Source organism: Salmo salar, chromosome 01, assembly GCF_965601325.2.
Source record: "Salmo salar chromosome 01, fSalSal1, whole genome shotgun sequence".
Classification (NCBI taxonomy): domain Eukaryota; kingdom Metazoa; phylum Chordata; class Actinopteri; order Salmoniformes; family Salmonidae; genus Salmo; species Salmo salar.
In genome coordinates this window covers 136,662,051-136,681,127 of record NC_138291.1, presented here as the reverse complement: position 1 = coordinate 136,681,127, position 19,077 = coordinate 136,662,051, and the positions used below count along the sequence as shown (strand labels likewise).

At 44.9% G+C, this 19,077-nt stretch overlaps 1 protein-coding gene across 11 annotated transcripts in view; it reads right to left on the bottom strand.

Annotated features, from left to right (window-relative positions):
* strbp (spermatid perinuclear RNA binding protein) overlaps window positions 1–19,077 on the bottom strand; it is a 128,170-nt gene that overhangs the window by 88,875 nt on the left and 20,218 nt on the right. For 10 of the 11 annotated variants that reach the window (XM_014125805.3, XM_014125775.3, XM_082978822.1 and 7 more), the window contains one exon: window positions 9,987–10,059. The gene's annotated coding sequence lies outside the window, so the exon portion shown is untranslated. Of the gene's footprint in view, window positions 1–9,986; window positions 10,060–10,776; window positions 10,796–19,077 lie in introns of those variants that run through there. The other variant, XM_045688332.2, reaches the window with a different exon arrangement.

Sequence of the window (19,077 nt, the reverse complement as noted above, 5' to 3'; positions counted from 1 at the left end):
TCTGACTGAAAAGTTATTTTACCGAAATCCCTAATTTGATTAGGAAAAACATTCCTTATTCCCTCAACCCTTGCCCTCTTTACATGACCAAAGCCCTATTTGCACGGGACTAGTACTACTAGAGAACGTTGGTTATGTAATTATTACTCCAGAATGTCCGTTATTGAAGAGGACGATTCAGACAGGGTAATTTTTTCCCAAAGAAATTGCCAGTTATGACGGAAGCCTGGAACTTTTTATTCTAGGCATGGTTACAGTATTTCAACATGTCCAGGTGATGTGGCCACCCTGATAACTCCAGCTTGGTTCCCAAGTTTCTAAACCATATCAAACCAGCTTTCCTATAGTGTCACCATTATATTTGAATTGAGGAAGTGTGATCATAATCATTAGGATGTTTGAGCAATACCGCAGCACGTTCTAAATGCCCCCCAGTATTTCTCTAAACAGTGCAATTGCACTTGAGATGCATTTTTAAGGCTATGGATGTGAAAGTGAACTTATCATTTCCAAACGTTTAGGTCAGTTGTATGCTGCTGCTTTGCCATCTATTAACAGCAAGCAGGCAATATTCAATTAATACGCACAAAACATATAAACAAAAGCATTCACTGTGAAAGTTGATAGGCTACATGTAGGCCATTCATATATAGCTATGCGCAGCACTTAGCTCAATTTATCGAATCAGTTATTGTTTTCTTGCGCAAACCGCCAGCAACACGTTGTCAAACTCAGGCATTTCACTGAAAACACAGGGATGTCAATTCGCACGGGACTAGTATTAACAGAGGACCTTGGAGTTCGCCAAAAAAACTGTAGGTTATTCTGGCTGGAAGTGTTACTCTCCCGCCATGTAAAAATGACTGACATTGGCAGGTTCAGACAGAAGTCAGGACAGAACGGGACAGAAGTTACAGATGTGGGGTTTTGTGCTCGTGCACATCATTTCATTACCCAACCTCCCCCAGCACAATAGGGCCTGACCTATAGCATATCACAATCACATCAATAAATTGGTTCTAACAAACTCTGAACACCGTAACACGTGTGAAAGCTAAATCGATGCAGAGGATGTGATAAATAAACTTGAAACAGGGGCAATGTTTACTGGTTGCTCAGGAGGTAAAGGGAAAGTCAGATGTGTGCAATAAATGTGACTAGTTGTGGAAAATACGGGAGATCAAGAAAAAGAAGGAAAAGAGCAAGAGTTGCGTGCATATTATGTGTACCAAACAGGTGCTGTATAGATTATAATATCATTTTTCTGACCGTTTGGAACAATGTTAACAACACTAAATAAAGTATGAGCGTACCACAGATTTTCTTGTTAAGCCTTTATTACAGCAAAGACTGAAAACAGTTGCATTCGTTCACGGTTTATTTGATGTGTAAGCTAATTATTCAACGCTCGCTTTATTTTATTTAGAAACTAAAATGCTTGATTGGATCTCAAATCATGAATGACTCGTACGCTGTGTGATGACATGAACGAATGTATGATTGACTGATACAGTAGCCTATATATGTATTGAAATATAGGCCTTAGTAAGTTACGATATTGAGACTAAACAGGATGTGGCCTTAGGCCTACAGCTCAATGGTGGTTATAACAAGGCTGAAATCCTAAGCTTATTGATGATAATGACATTACATATGATCATAATAGATATAGTAATAATAACAATTAGAAGGAGTGTTCTTATTATTATTCTAAATATGATTTTTTTCCGACAATTTGGAACAGTGTAAACAACACTAAATAAATTATAAATAATACCCGAGAGGCTGTTCTAACAAAAAAAAAAAAAAAGTGTCAAGCCTTTATTACAGCAAAGCAAAGATTAAAAACAGCCGAATCTGTGAAATTGTTTACTTGACATGTCATTGCATGAGGCTTGGTGCTCACAGAATCAGTAGGCTGTTAAACAAACACTCAAACAGGCAACAGAAGCAGGATCTGTCTTATTTCTGTTGATATATTGAGGATTTAAAAAGCCAGTTACATTTAACAGTTAGGCTGTTGATTATAGACCTAATTAAGTTGGGGTTTCCACTCTCCTCACTTATGTTAAACAATAAGACAAGGGCTGTTTTCTCATCTCTTCAATTCTGCTGCTGCCTCCGCCGCATTGTTCTCAACACCAATATGCCGGTTAACTTTGCTATTATGCACATAGCCACATGGTCTAGGAAAAGTCGCCAATTCAACAGTGCACTGATGGGTTTCAGAACCGTGGACAGCGACCGCTATCCAACGAGGGAGAAATCGCATTTGAGAAAGCGAATAAAATGTATTGTTCTTATGTGATATAACCATATACAATTCCATTAGCACGTCTTAGACTGATGGACTGTGCCATCCACACGGCCTCCACAATGGATCAGTCCACTCAGACAGGCACGAATCAGACTGATGTCTTGTACAGCATGATATATATATATATTATTATTTTTTTATTCGCTACTGCTCGATTAAAGAAATCTGGGTCAACCAACAGCCTTGCGACAAAACAATCGACCAGTCGACTAAATGGGGTCAGCCCTACCTCTATGTCACTCTCCATACGACTTAACTCAATCAGTGTGCAAGGTAGAGGGACACAGTACGAGAAAGAAAAGTAAAACAGGTTTGAGCGAGAGACAGAGACAGGAGAGGAAAAGAGCGAGAGATAGAGAGCGATAGCAAAAGAGAGAGCGAGAGATTGCGAAAGTGTGCCTCCGCCTCGACTTTTTCCTTGAGAATGGTCGTTGTCATGGCTACCTCTTTCCAGCAGCACCCAGTGTTCCCAGTTGAGCATTGAAGAAAAAAGCACAGGGCAGGAAGGAAGGAACAGAGAGAAAACGGGCAGGGGGGTGGGGGGGGGGGGGGGGGGGTGAGAGGAGAAGAGAGAAAGAGACAGATGGAGATCGAGGAGACCGAGATAGGAATAGCGAGAGAAAGAGATGAAGATAGAAGTGAGAAAAGAGAAAAAGAGGAAGTGAAAGAGAGGTGCAGGGTCTGTTGCTCGGTGTGTGTGCAGGCAGCAGCCATGCTAAGTGCGCTGCAAGCTAAGTGTAGTAGCTAAGTGTTAAAGACAGTGTTCATAGATTGCAGGGGGTAATTACTAGGAACGCTACACTGACTTTGTTGGGGAAACAAACTCTCATCCTTTAACACTTGAATCATCGAACACACCCTTCCTACCGGCCGCTGCCCAGTACCCTACCCTGAACCTTAGGGACTGCTGCCCTATGTACATAGTCATTCAACACTGGTCACTTTAATAATGTTTACATACTGTTTTACCCACTTCACATGTATATACTGTATTCTAGTCAAGGCTCATCCTATATAACTACTGCCGTACACACCTTTTCTATTCATTACTGTCCGTACTGTCTCTACACACCCTTTTATATATATTTTACATGTATATTTATTTATTATTTTTAGATTTTTGCGGGGGGGGGGGGGGAACTCATTCGGATATTTCTTAATTTGGTTATTTGTATTTTTGGGAGATTTGTGTGTATTGTTTTGTATTGTCAGGTATTACTGCACTGTTGGAGCTAGAAACATAAGCATTTCGCTACACCGCGATAACATCTGCTATACATGTGTACGGGACCAATAACATGTAATTTGATTTGATTTGATTTGTACCGCTGCCATCCACTGACTGAAGCACCAGCATCACACAGCGCTGGGGTTGAGCAACACACACACACACACACAAATGTGTGGGCGGATACGTACACACACACACACACACACACACACACACACACACACACACACACACACACACACACAGAGAGAGACAGTGTAAAGTCTAGTTTCGCCTGGTCTGATGCATTGCATACGCTCTGACCTCTCAGTACAGGGCAGGTCTAGTCACATAGACTGTCTGAGGAAGACACAAGCCAAAACATTTGTGTAGTGTGTGTGTGTGTGTGGTATTGGACATGTTGCTTCCCATAGGCCGAGGAAGATATTCTTCCTCTTCATCCTCAGGTGCAAACCAAAGTGTTTGTGTTATTGTCATATAAGGACATGTCCTCTCCTCTACAAACACTGCGACTTTCCAATTATCTGCTGCCTGCAACTGTATTGACTAGAAAAACAATCCGTGGGGACTGGAGAGGTATACGAATGGAAAGTGACTGGGAGACAAAACAACGCATTAGCAGAGATACAGCTGTAATGAAAATGAAATCATGTACTCTACTGGGCTGGTCTTACAGGTGGAAACAGAGACACGGCAAGTGCAGGAAGAGCAATGTCAACATGTAAAATATAGCAGTAATATACAGCCCAGACGCCATACTACAGAACAATAAACCCAACACACACCGTGTATATTGTCTATATCCAGCTAACTAGCTGAGTCCAGAGAGCTGCTGTGGGTAAAGTCTGTACTACCACAAATAGGCCAGCTGGGAGGTGACATACGTGACATCACAGGTCAGCAGGATCACAAAGGACCAACGTACAGAACACAAATGGCTGAGCAGTAAAAGCAGCCAACCGACGTACGCAGGGACATCCGATCCAGCAGGGGGAAACGACAACAGAAACTGAAGGAGTGTAGTCTTCCAGGTAGATAATAGGCCTAGGCTTCATTCTTCAACTCACTTAGGAATATTATAGATCGACTGGGTGGAAAACTGGGACAACGCAAGTGTGACGATCCGAGTCTGAGATAAGGCTTGTGATGGGGTGATTGTGCTTTTAATGAAATAAATGAACATCCACACACACACACACACACACACACACACACACACACACACACACACACACAGGACATCTTAGATATTTGGCACTGTGGCTGTGAAAGTGACAATTTGGTATTTATTTCAAAGAGTGTTGCTGAACTTTTGCAAACAAGCACCTTCTGTTTCTCCTCGTCAAGTCAAAGAAACGGCCATATAGGGATATTATGGAGACGTAAAAGAGAGCTGAGTTCTGTTGTTTGTTTCAAACCCTGAATATCTGAATAATATCAACACGATCATCATCCGGCCAAACTCAAACAGCAAGGGCCTCAAACAGCAGGGCCTCAAACAGCAGGGCCTCAAACAGCAGGGCCTCAAACAGCAGGGCCTCTCTCCGTCTCCTCTCCTGAGAGATAAGCAAGGCGAGACCGTAGCTCAGCCCCCATCTTCATCCTGCCAACAACCTGCCATGTTGCGGCTGCCTGGAGAGTGACAGACCGACGGAGAGACACGGAAACAACCCAGCCCTAACGCTTTGCATGATGCAAAAGTCATTGCTTTCCTCAAGGACACTGCGGCGAAAGAGAGGGAGAGAGAGAGATGGGGGGAGGGGGGAGAGAGAGATGGGAGAGAGAGAGAGAGAGAGATGGGGGGAGGGGGAGAGAGAGAGAGAGCGAGCGAGAGAGAGAGAGAGAGAGAGAGAGAGAGACGGAGAGAGCGTGTGGGTGTCAGCTGGCAGAAAAACATGCGGTAGAGTGGTAATACACTCACGTGGATCTCTAGTCTAGTGTTATACTAGTCCCACTACTGTGGTGCTACAACTACAACCAACTAGTGTTATACTAGTCCCACTACTGTGATGCTACAACTACAACCAACTAGTGTTATACTAGTCCCACTACTGTGATGCTACAACTACAACCAACTAGTGTTATACTAGTCCCACTACTGTGGTGCTACAACTACAACCAACTAGTGTTATACTAGTCCCACTACTGTGGTGCTACAACTACAACCAACTAGTGTTATACTAGTCCCACTACTGTGATGCTACAACTACAACCAACTAGTGTTATACTAGTCCCACTACTGTGATGCTACAACCAACTAGTGTTATACTAGTCCCACTACTGTGATGCTACAACTACAACCAACTAGTGTTATACTAGTCCCAGTACTGTGATGCTACAACTACAACCAACTAGTGTTATACTAGTCCCACTACTGTGATGCTACAACTACAACCAACTAGTGTTATACTAGTCCCACTACTGTGATGCTACAACTACAACCAACTAGTGTTATACTAGTCCCACTACTGTGATGCTACAACTACAACCAACTAGTGTTATACTAGTCCCACTACTGTGATGCTACAACTACAACCAACTAGTGTTATACTAGTCCCACTACTGTGATGCTACAACCAACTAGTGTTATACTAGTCCCACTACTGTGATGCTACAACTACAACCAACTAGTGTTATACTAGTCCCACTACTGTGGTGCTACAACTACAACCAACTAGTGTTATACTAGTCCCACTACTGTGGTGCTACAACTACAACCAACTAGTGTTATACTAGTCCCACTACTGTGGTGCTACAACTACAACCAACTAGTGTTATACTAGTCCCACTACTGTGATGCTACAACCAACTAGTGTTATACTAGTCCCACTACTGTGATGCTACAACCAACTAGTGTTATACTAGTCCCACTACTGTGGTGCTACAACTACAACCAACTAGTGTTATACTAGTCCCACTACTGTGGTGCTACAACTACAACCAACTAGTGTTATACTAGTCCCACTACTGTGGTGCTACAACTACAACCAACTAGTGTTATACTAGTCCCACTACTGTGATGCTACAACTACAACCAACTAGTGTTATACTAGTCCCACTACTGTGGTGCTACAACTACAACCAACTAGTGTTATACTAGTCCCACTACTGTGGTGCTACAACTACAACCAACTAGTGTTATACTAGTCCCACTACTGTGGTGCTACAACTACAACCAACTAGTGTTATACTAGTCCCACTACTGTGATGCTACAACTACAACCAACTAGTGTTATACTAGTCCCACTACTGTGATGCTACAACCAACTAGTGTTATACTAGTCCCACTACTGTGATGCTACAACTACAACCAACTAGTGTTATACTAGTCCCACTACTGTGGTGCTACAACTACAACCAACTAGTGTTATACTAGTCCCACTACTGTGATGCTACAACTACAACCAACTAGTGTTATACTAGTCCCACTACTGTGATGCTACAACTACAACCAACTAGTGTTATACTAGTCCCACTACTGTGGTGCTACAACTACAACCAACTAGTGTTATACTAGTCCCACTACTGTGATGCTACAACCAACTAGTGTTATACTAGTCCCACTACTGTGGTGCTACAACTACAACCAACTAGTGTTATACTAGTCCCACTACTGTGATGCTACAACCAACTAGTGTTATACTAGTCCCACTACTGTGATGCTACAACTACAACCAACTAGGGAGAGAGAGAGAGAGAGACGACAGACAGACAGACAGAGAAAGAGACAGCGAGAGACAGACAGACAGACAGACAGACAGACAGACAGACAGACAGACAGACAGACAGACAGACAGACAGACAGACAGACAGACAGACAGCGAGAGAGAGAGACAGCGAGAGAGAGAGACAGCGAGAGAGAGAGACGACAGACAGCGAAAAAGAGAGAGAGTTACAGAAAGAGACGACAGACGGAGAGAGAGAGAGGAGACGACGACGGACAGACAGACAGACAGACAAATGGCTCAGGGAAGCGAAGGGAAACATGAAAGCAGAGTTGAAACCTGAAACAGCATCAAGCTGCCAGCAAAGAAACTTAATGACAAGAGAACTAATGGGGGAGAAAAGACTGGGGAATGATGTGGTGGTAAACGAGGGTGGGCAAACTTTCAGCTATTCCCAAAACACCATGGGAAATCAATTAGTCAGACACATCTCTCTCACACACACACCAGCAAAACCGAACCAGCGCTGGACCATTGCACTAGTGTGTAACATCTATAAAACCTGCAGAAGATCTGAGGTATAGCGCGATTGACATTTCAAGGTAATTTCCGATTGAGCTGATATTTGCTGACTTTACCGTAAATGTGGCCCCCGCGAACATGGGAACATTGCCGTCAAAATGTGCATAGTGGACAAGACACGATGGGATTGAATCTGGCCTTAAGTCTGTGGCTGACACAGTAGCTAGATAAAAGCGACCCGGGGCCACAGAGCACACCAAGGTACATGAATCCAGCCAGCCAACTTCGCGGGAGGGAGCCAAACATCAGGTCGGACAGTCAAGACACAGACCGACCAATCCAGCAGGCCAGCACACCCCAGTCGCCATGGCCCCATCTCTACACACATACACCACACTGTTGTTTACGTTGTCCTGACGGTTTATAAAGCATTGCTCTGTGTCCTGGGCTATAAATCACACACAGTGTTGAGATGAGAACCCTGGCTGCTACATCTGCAACACATCAGGGCATATAGAGAGACGAAGACAGCTAGCTAGACAAAGCCTGGTCTATCGTCTCTCTGTGTCAGCTCTGTCCTGACTGTGGAAGACCTGGGTTCAAACAGTAGGCCCTATTTATTTTCTTTCAAATGCTCTGGCCGTGCTCGATTGAGCTTGCTTGGATCTGGCACAATGAAAACAATGGAATAGTCCCAAAAGCGCAAGCCCTGCCCATCTGGCACTTCGTCTCCAGATAGGCTCAAGCAACCGCTCAAAGTATGTGAACGAAAGCAGGACTAGTCTCTGTGCTTTAGCTCCGCCTCTGGGCGGAATAATGCCTTAAAGGGATAGTACATGCAAAATCTAGATTTGGGTCAAATTACCATGACCTTGAGTTGTGTCTGAAGCCCCACAACATAATCCACAATAATCCACTATTTACTTATGGCTACAGCCTGGAGTTTGCATATTAGCGTCGTCAGATGTCACGAGCAGAATCAGACGCATTTCGGTTTAATGAATTCTAACTGGACTAGGTATCCCCTTACCCAATCATTTCCCCAAAAACCGCACCGCAAGCTGCAACTTCCTCAAAAACACTAGGGGAAACACTGACGCTGCCTTTTGCGAGGGTGATGGGTCAACGCCCCAGGGTCAGTCAGGGGTCAGGTCGCAGGTTGACACATCAAGTTCGTCAAGTTGTAGTGCATACAGATCCCAAAGGAAATCCCCCCCCACACTGTTTTGTTATTACAGCATAACACTTAGTTACACACTCTTACCCCACTGGATGTTCTAGAGAGGTTTTCCAACGTTTATTTGGCTCCTGGACGGCCACCACAAACGTCCAGCAGACACACTCACCGCACGCTAAGGCTGGTTCTCTGACTGACTGACACTGCGCCTCGGTAAACACTAATGATGGAGAACACACCAAATTTCCTGACAAACACTAACATGTCACCGATCGGTGTCTCACTTAATATTGCGACTGCATCCTCATTGGGGGAAACACAGACAGTCGTTTTTAGAACAAAAGAGCAGAGGAGTATTTACTAGTCACGAAAGCGTTCACCTGCGTTTTCTGTTATGTTATGGCTAAAGTGGACATCTAATTTAATCAAATAGGCTATAGGCCTAATCTAATTTATACTAGCTAACCTAATATGATAAATTAAGGAGCACACACACACGTTTTATCCACTCAGTGTTTGTGTGTGACTTGAGGCCGAGTGGCCAGTGGGGTTAGAGAGGCCAGTGGCCTTGCTGCTGAGTCAGAGGGTGAACACACACACACACACACACACACACACACACACACACACACACACACACACACACACACACACACACAACACACACACACACACACACACACACACACACACAGAGAGCTCATTTTTCGGTTGACTGAGCAGCTCTGTACACAGGGAGCGACGCGGCGTCCGGGCCTCCCAGCCCCCAAGCACTACTATCCAACTCACTGAGGGGACTCCCTCCCTGTAACACAGCCTGTGAGGAATGGTTTCATACCCGCCGCAGTTTCACCGGCTTATTCAATTATCACATTAACATTACGAGAAGCCGACTGCCACGAGGAATAACCCAAGGACATTCCCTCCTCGTCTATACTGTCACCGTACACAGAGCCTGTGCAAGTCCCAAGGACAGTGGGTCCTATCTGACACGGTGCTGCTACCCAGTGCAGTGTGCTACTAGCCTAGATGCATTAGCCAGGGCGGCATGTTGACCCATTCTGAGATCCTTACCTTGCGCACTACTTTCCTCTTGTCCCTCTGCGGCCCGGTGTTACGGTCTCGGGATGGGTTCGGGGACCTCTACCTGGCAGCACGAAGAAAGAGGTCAAAGATCAGGCATCGACACCTCCATCTGTGTTACATCCACTACTACACATTGTATTCATAGAATAATAAATCATATATTCATTCATCACATTGATACAACCTATTCCAGACAATATTCAAAAGGAGTCATTTATGTAATTTTGTTGATAGAGAACTCTTTCACCCCCCCAAGCTGAACTGAGGAAAACATCACAGTTCTAGGCTGGCTTTCTGATACACCACTCCCTAATTCTCTCTCTCTGTGTGTCTGTGTGTGTCTGTGTGTGTCTGTGTCTGTGTCTGTGTGTGTGTGTGTGTGTGTGTGTGTGTGTGTGTGTGTGTGTGTGTGTGTGTGTGTGTGTGTGTGTGTGTGTGTGTGTGTGTGTGTGTGTGTGTGTGTACAGCAGCACCAGGAGAGGAGAGCAGAGCAGAGCCTGAGGGCAGGCATGCTAGGCAGGCAGCTCCGTAATCGCTCTGGACTGTGAGCTCCACTACTGAGTGATTACAGGTGCCTCGAACAGAGCAAGAGACACACACACACACACACACACACACACACACACACACACACAGCGGCTCCATTCACTGGAGTTGCAGTGCGATGGAGAACCAACCCTCCAGCAGGTCATCAGACAAACCGATACAAACACTCAGTGAATAGTTTCCAATCGACAATCATTCTCAACGGCCAGTGTGAGTTGACTACAGCACTTACAGAGTCCAGACCGAGGGATGAGGGAGCCCAACCTCAGCCCTTTTCTGCCGTCCTAATCCTTCTCATCTAAGTCCCCTGAAGTCCAGTATGAGAGGGGCTCACACATCTCCACATCTCAAGTGTGTTTACCGACAGCCACACTGAGGGTTTAGCAGATCCTCCATCTGAGCTGTTGCTCTAACTCTCCTCCTCTCTTTTTCCTCCTCTCTCCACTACCCCACCAACCACAAATCATCTCCTCTCCCTCCCTCCAACTCTCCTTTCCTGTCCTGTCATTCAGCCCGCCTGTCCCCGAGTCTGGAGATTGTTTGATGATAAATACGGCGGTGAAAATTGTTTTCTCGCCCAGAGACAGTGACACCGCCAGCACATCTCTAATCTCTACGATGGAGGAGAAATGCATTTGCATCTCTGTGACTGCTGCATTTATGAGCCACCAGCATCTTTTATCCTTGGAAAGGGAAAGTAAGGGGCGGTGTTATGAATAGAGAGAGAAAGAGAAAGGAGAGAGAGAGAGAGAGAGAGAAAGGAGAGCGAGAGAGAGAAAGGAGAGAGAGAAAGGAGAGAGAGAATGAGAGAAGCAAAAGGCCTGTGCTTCATTAAAGCAGACCACAGAGGAGTCTGGTGGAAACATTGTCAGCCATAAGCAGCTTTTCATGATTTTACAACAATAGCAACACAGTCAGGATCCTCCAAACTGCTTCCACCAGTTTTTACAAGGGAACTGAGCAATGGGAGGTTTATGATTTAGTAAAATATTGACAAGTCTTCTGACTGGCTGCTGCAGCATAAAGGGAAGGTCAGCTGTCTGTGTGCGCAGTGCATTAACTGTCAAAATGTCTAAAACAAGAGTAACTCTGGTTGCCTACAGAATATATATCAACATAACTAGATCATACAAACACCAGCGAAGGGCTGGCACAATTACTGTATACTGTACCTGTGTAACCGGCAGTTATGGATGAAGACTGTCCTGAAAACAAAGAAAACTCTAGAACCGTTTTTGTTTGTTTGTTTATGGTGTTGGGGGGGGGGGGCGAACAACTGACTGAAGACAGGACGGCCGGGCAGTTGCTCCTTACTGAAACAAGCAAGGTCTTGTAGCAAACAGTATTTGATGTTAACTGATGTAGCTCATGCGATGGAATGTATTTCTTGTAATGCCAGTTGAGTTGAATCAACAAATCACAGTACATATTGATGTGTACACATCCTGCTTTTACTTCCTGCTTTGCTCCTATAGGTGCAGTTGCTACGGCCACCAGTACACCCACTACGCAACCATTGACTTGAATGGGGACGACCGTTCTAATAATTCTATTTCTATGCCAGTCAGGAGGGGAGGAGAGGAGATATTTTTAAACATGTGCTATTCGAATGGTTATTACAGAGAACGCAGTCATTTGGCTGGTCAATTACAGTCATCCACCATTCCATGACCGTCACAGCCCTACCACAAAACTGATTCACCAATTAACATTTCTATGATTATTACAACGTTTCCATTCCTCAACTGCACAGAGAGGAGATTTTATAATCTCAGAATGCTGACTTGGTGGGGGGCCATAGAAATATAATTCCTAGAAGGGAAACTCCCATTCAAGTCAATTTCTGTGATGGGTGGACCGGCAGCTATGTTGAGTGTACTTCTAGGCTTTTTCTACAAGCTTTCTGGGCTACTTGTTAGATGATTAAAGGGACTTTAAAGTGTTCTTTGACCTATCAGCTAAAAAGACTCCTAGCGCTGTGTGTGCATTGAACAGGTTCCAGCAGCACTCTCATTAAAAACTGTAGCTAGGCTAATTGCGACCTGATCAATGGGCTGAAAAAATCTTGATTACACTGCAAAGGATAAAATATTTTATTTTGAGATTCTGGCCTTGTATTGCACTGTGACCCTCATTTAAGGACGTGTGGATAAAGAAATACGCTCAGAAAAAAAATAAACGTCCCTTTTTCAGGACCCTGTCTCAAAGATAATTTGTAAAAATCCAAATAACTTCACAGATCTTCATCGTAAAGGGTTTAAACACTGTTTCCCATGCTTGTTCAATGAACCATAAACAATTAATGAACAAGCACCTGTGGACCGGTCGATAAGACACTAACAGCTTACAGACGGTAGGCAATTAAGGTCACAGTTATGAAAAAAACTTAGAACACTAAAGAGGCCTTTCTACTGACTCTGAAAAACACCAAAAGAAAGATGCCCAGGGTCCCTGCTCATCTGCGAGAACGTGCCTTAGGCATGCTGCAAGGAGGCATGAGGCCTGCAGATGTGGCCAGGGCAATAAATTGCAATGTCCATACTGTGAGACACCTAAGACAGCGCTACAGGGAGACAGGATGGACAGCTGATCGTCCTCACAGTGGCAGACCACGTGTAACATCACACCTGCGGGACAGGTACAGGATGGTAACAACAACTGCCCGAGTTATACCAGGAACGCACAATCCCTCCATCAGTGCTCAGACTGTCAGCAATAGGCTGAGAGAGGCTGGACTGAGGGCTTGTAGGCCTGTTGTAAGGCAGGTCCTCACCAGACATCACCGGCAACAACGTCGCCTATGGGCACAAACCCACCGTCGCTGGACCAGACAGGACTGGCAAAAAGTGCTCTTCACTGACGAGTCATAATGTTGTCTCACCAGGGGTGATTGTCGGATTCGCGTTTGTCGTCGAAGGAATGAGCATTACACCGAGGCCTGTACTCTGGAGCGGGATCGATTTGGAGGTGGAGGGTCCGTCATGGTCTGGGGCGGGGTGTCACAGCATCATCGGACTGAGCTTGTTGTCATTGCAGGCAATCTCAACGCTGTGCACTACAGGGAAGACATCCTCCTCCCTCATGTGGTACCCTTCCTGCAGGCTCATCCTGACATGACCCTCCAGCATGACAATGCCACCAGCCATACTGCTCATTCTGTGCATGATTTCCTGCAAGACAGGAATGTCAGTGTTCTGCCATGGCCAGCAAAGAGCCCGGATCTCAATCCCATTGAGCACGTCTGGGACCTGTTGGATTGGAGGCTGAGGGCTAGGGCCATTCCCCCCAGAAATGTCTGGGAACTTGCAGGTGCCATGGTGGAAGAGTGGGGTAACATCTCACAGCAAGAACTGGCTCTGGCAGTCCATAAGGAGGAGATGCACTGCAGTACTTAATGCAGCTGGTGGCCTCACCAGATACTGACTGTTACTTTTGATTTTGACTCCCCCCCCTTTGTTCAGGGACACGTTATTCCATTTCTGTTAGTCACATGTCTGTGGAACTTGTTCAGTTTATGTCTCAGTTGTTGAATCTTGGTATGTTCATACAAATATTTACACATGTTAAGTTTGCTGAAAATAAACGCAGTTGACAGTGAGAGGACGTTTCTTTTTTTGCTGGGTTTACATCTAATAGCATGGAAAAGATCTTGCCAAAAAATATTGACAAAAGATGTTGACAAACCAGGTAGCTAATCTAGACTACCACATAATAAAACAGGTTTACAGCAGGGTTGCGCTCAATTCATAATTCCATTCTTACATTTTAATTGAACTTGAAGTGGTAAACAGGATACAGAAGGTCAATTAGAATTTGAATGAAAGGATATAGAATTGTATTCAGTAAAATTCAATGAAACTCAAATGCCTCTTCTATTCTATAGTCGGTGTAGTCTAAAAATATACTCAGTGGCCAGTTTATTAGGTCCACCAGTCGTTCAAGAAAATGGTTTGCTCCTACAGACTGAGAGTCACATGGCCGTGGTTTGCTATATAAAGCAGGCAGACTGTCACACACTGACCTGTTTCACCTGTCTTTGTGCTTGTCTCCATCCCCCTCCAGGTGTCGCCCATCTTCCCCATTATCCCCAGTGTATTTATATGTGTGTTCTCTGTTTGTCTGTTGCCAGTTCGTTTTGTCCGTCAAGCCTACCACTGGTTTTCCCCTTGTTCCTGTCTTCTAGTTTTCCCGGTTTTGACCATTCTCCCTAACCTGAACCTGAGCCTGCCTGCTGTTCTGTACCTTGTCACACCGCCCTGGGTTAATGACCTCTGCCTGCCCTGACCCTGAGACTGCCTACCGTTCTGTGCCATTTGACTCTGATCTGGATTACTGACCTCTGCCTGCCCTTGACCTGTCGTTTACCTGCCCGTTCTTGTAATAAACTTTTGTTACTTCGAAACTGTCTGCATCTGAGTCTTCCCTAAAATGTCATCCAGACAGGCATCCAGTTACTATTCAATTGAACGTTCACAACTTAGAGCGTGGTATGATCGTCAGTGCCAGGCGCGCCAGTTCCAGTATCTCAGAAACCTCTGGCCTCCTGGGCTTTTCATGAGTCCAGGGTTTACAAAGAATGGTGCAACAAAACCAAAAACATCCAGTCAGCGGCAGTCCTGTGGGCGAAAACAGCTCGTTGATGAGAGGTCGAAGGAAAATGGCAAGAATTGTGCAAGCTAACAGGCAGGCCACAAACAGGAAAATAACATCGCAGTACAACAGTGGTGTGCAGAACAGCATCTCGGAACGCACAACTTGTCGGTCCTTGTCGTGGATGGGCTATTGCAGCAGACAACTACACCGGGTTCCACTCCTATCAGCTAAAACCAAGAAGAAGTGGCCCCAGTGGGCACGCGATAACCAATAAAGGAGTAGAAAAGCAGTGCCTGGTCCGGCGAATCCCAGTTCCTGTTGCTGCAGGCTGATGGCAGAGTCAGGATTTGGCGTAAGCAGCATGAGTCCATGGCTCCAACCTTCCTGGTGTCAACAATACAGGCTGGTGGCGGTGGAGTAATGGTGTGGGGAATGTTTTCCTGGCACAAATTAGGTCCCTTGATACCAATTAAGCAACATGTCCATCCCCCAAAGAATTCAGGCTGTTCTGGAGGCAAAGGGGCACCTGAGCCGGTACTAGATGGGTGTACATAATAAACTGGCCATTGAGTGTACACAAAACATCAAGCATGTCGTTATATATATATATATATACCAGTCAAAAATTTAGACACATCTACTCATTGAAGGGTTTAACTTTTTTTGTACTATTCTACAATACATTGTAGAATAATAGTGAAGACATTAAAACTATGAAATAACACACATGGAATCATGTAGTAACCAAAAAAGTGTTAAACAAATCAAAATATATTTTATATTAGAGATTCTTCAAAGTAGCCACCCTTTGCCTTGATGACAGCTTTGCACACTCTGCTACTTCCCAGTCCTTAATAGGAATGAAATTCTACAGTATTTCAGCAAATGGCTGAACGATTTCTGCATAGTGCATCTCAAATCAAATCAAACTGTATTTGTCACATGCGCCGAATACAACAGGTGTAGACCTAACAGTGAAATGCTTACTTACAAGCCCTTAATAACCAACAATGCAGTTTTAAGAAAAAATACCCCCCCAAAAAAGTTTACATTTTTACATTTTTAGTCATTTTAGCAGACGCTCTTATCCAGAGCGACTTACAGTAGTGAATGCATACATTTCATACAACTCATACATTTTCTTTTTTTTTTCTGTGCTGGCCCCCCGTGGGAATCGAACCCACAACCCTGGTGTTGCAAACACCATGCTCTACCAACTGAGCTACAGGGAAGAAATAATTAAAGAGCATTAGTAAAATAACAATATGGAGGCTACATACAGGGAGTACCGGTACAGAGTCAATGTGCGGGGGCTCCGGTTAGTCGAGATAATTGAGGTAATCTGTACAAGTAGGTAGAGTTATTAAAGTGACTATGCATAGATAATAAACAGAGGGTAGCAGCAGCGTAAAGGGGGGGGGGGGGACAATGCAAATAGTTGATTAGATGTTCAGGAGTCTTATGGCTTGGGGGTAGAAGCTGTTTAGAAGCCTCTTGGACCTAGACTTGACGCTCCGGTACCGCTTGCTGTGCGGTAGCAGAGAGAACAGTCTATGACTAGGGTGGCTGGAGTCTTTGGCAAGTTTTAGGGCCTTCCTCTGACACCGCCTGGTATCGAGGTCCTGGATGGCAGAAGGCTTGGCCCCAGTGATGTACTGGGCCATACGCACTACCCTTTGTAGTGCCTTGCGGTCGGAGGCTGAGCAGTGTCCATACCAGGCAGTGATGCAACCAGTCAGAATGCTCTCGATGGTGCAGCTGTAGAACGTTTTGAGGATCTGAGGACGCATGCCAAATTCAAGTCTCCTGAGGTGGAATAGGTTTTGTCGTGCCGTCTTCACGACTGTCTTGGTGTGCTAGGACCATGTTAGTTTGTTGATGATGTGGACACCAAGGAACTTGAAACTCTCAACCTGCTCCACTACAGCCCCATCGATGAGAATGGGGGTGTGCTCGGTCCTCTAATTCCTGTAGCCCACAATCATCTCCTTAGTCTTGATCACGTTGAGGGAGAGGTTGTTGTCCTGGCACTACACGGCCAGGTCTCTAACCTCCTCCCTATAGGGCTGTCTCATCGTTGTCGGTGATCAGGCCTACCACTGTTGTGTCATCGGCAAACTTAATGATGGTGTTGGAGTTGTGCCTGGCTGTGCAGTCATGAGTGAACAGGGAGTACAGGAGGCGACTGAGCACGCACCCCTGAGGAGCCCACGTGTTGAGGATCAGCGTGGCGGATGTATTGTTACCTACACTTACCACCTGGGGGCGGCCCATCAGGAAGTCCAGGGTCCAGTTGCAGAGGGAGGTGTTTAGTCCCAGGGTCCTTAGCTTAGTGATGAGCCTTGAGGGCACTATGGTGTTGAACGCTGAGCTGTAGTGAATGAATAGCATTCTCACATAGGTGTCCCTTTTGTCCAGGTGGGAAAGGGCAGTGTGGAGTGCCATAGAGATTGCATCATCTGTGGATCTGTTGGAGCGGTATGCAAATTGGAGTGGGTCTAGGGTTTCTGGGATAATGGTGTTGATGTGAGCCATGACCAGCCTTTCAAAGCACTTCATGGCTACAGGCAGTGTATGTAGGTGTATGTAGGTGTATGTAATATAATAAACGTGGCAAAAACAAATTCAGACATTAATCAAATATTTTTTTACAACGATGAGGGAATTCCAAGTTAGAGGCGCGGTGCCTTCAAAACAGGTTCCTGTCAGTCATCTAGTGTATTTATAAATCAGTAATCAGTATAAAACAGGAAATGTGACATTGTTTTCATACTCAGAAGTGAGGGAGCAGGGTGTGACGTGCTTAAGCAGGCCCATGCCAGGATGAGGCCGACCAATAACTCGATCAATGCAAAGACTCCACAGTTGTCCCTAGATGAAGTAAGGCAAAAATAAACCACTATTTTGAATTGAGGCATCAACTGAACCCAAATTAATTCCGGCAGGGGAGGAAAGAGAGAAACGCTGCGTGTGCAGAATAACCACGCATTCTGCCGTCTCTAGCTCGACAGACAATTTGATTGAGGCATTAAACTCCACTGAAGCATCTCATGTAACCCAGCCCTAGATTGATCTGGTCAATCGTTTTTTTTTTTTTTAACACCAGTCTGACACATCATTTGCAGAGAAGAACTAAAAAAAAAATTGAGACAGATGCACATTTCAACTGTATTCAATACATGTAGACTGCTATACTAGATGAAACTAATGGGAAAACGGTCCATTGTGAAATCCACAGGCGTGTTCATGACACCGGTTAACCTCTCGCAGATATGGATTCTATGTAGCATAGCCCTATAGGCCGAACACAAGACAAGACGAGGGAAAGCAGGCTGCTGATTGATTACATCATGACCTCCGACCTCTGACTCATAAAGGAGTCTGAAAACAATGGCCGGCTATGGTGAACGACATGAAAATCTGTTAAGAGAGAGACTGGTGTATTCAATAAGAACCAAGGGACACCACAACAGGTATTTCAAAACGGACCCCGATCATTTGTCAGGCTACACTTGAAAGATTTGGGAATCAACCGAGAAACAAATCCATACATGTTGAGAGAAAGGACTGGGCCCCAACACTGCCAAACTAAATGGTTTTACCATGTCGATTCACTGGCACCCAACAGGCTTAACAATATCAAAACCATGGTTCAGAAAGCCTTAGGTGGTTTAACACAATACACCAATGCAGCTCCCTAATCAGCAAAACAATGGTTCATTTTCATGCAACCCCCACACCAAATTGACGTGATACAAGATCCACAATGGAGCAATGTATGTCTTGTATGGGTGGGTCATCCTAAGGTAATAAACAGTATGCTATTTAAGGTAGCAAACTAGATTCAGAAAATGTTAGAATGTTATATTTATCACTTGAACCTACACCACTGATAAAGATCCAGAGCACAGACGGGCCTACTCAATCGCTTGAGCTAAGT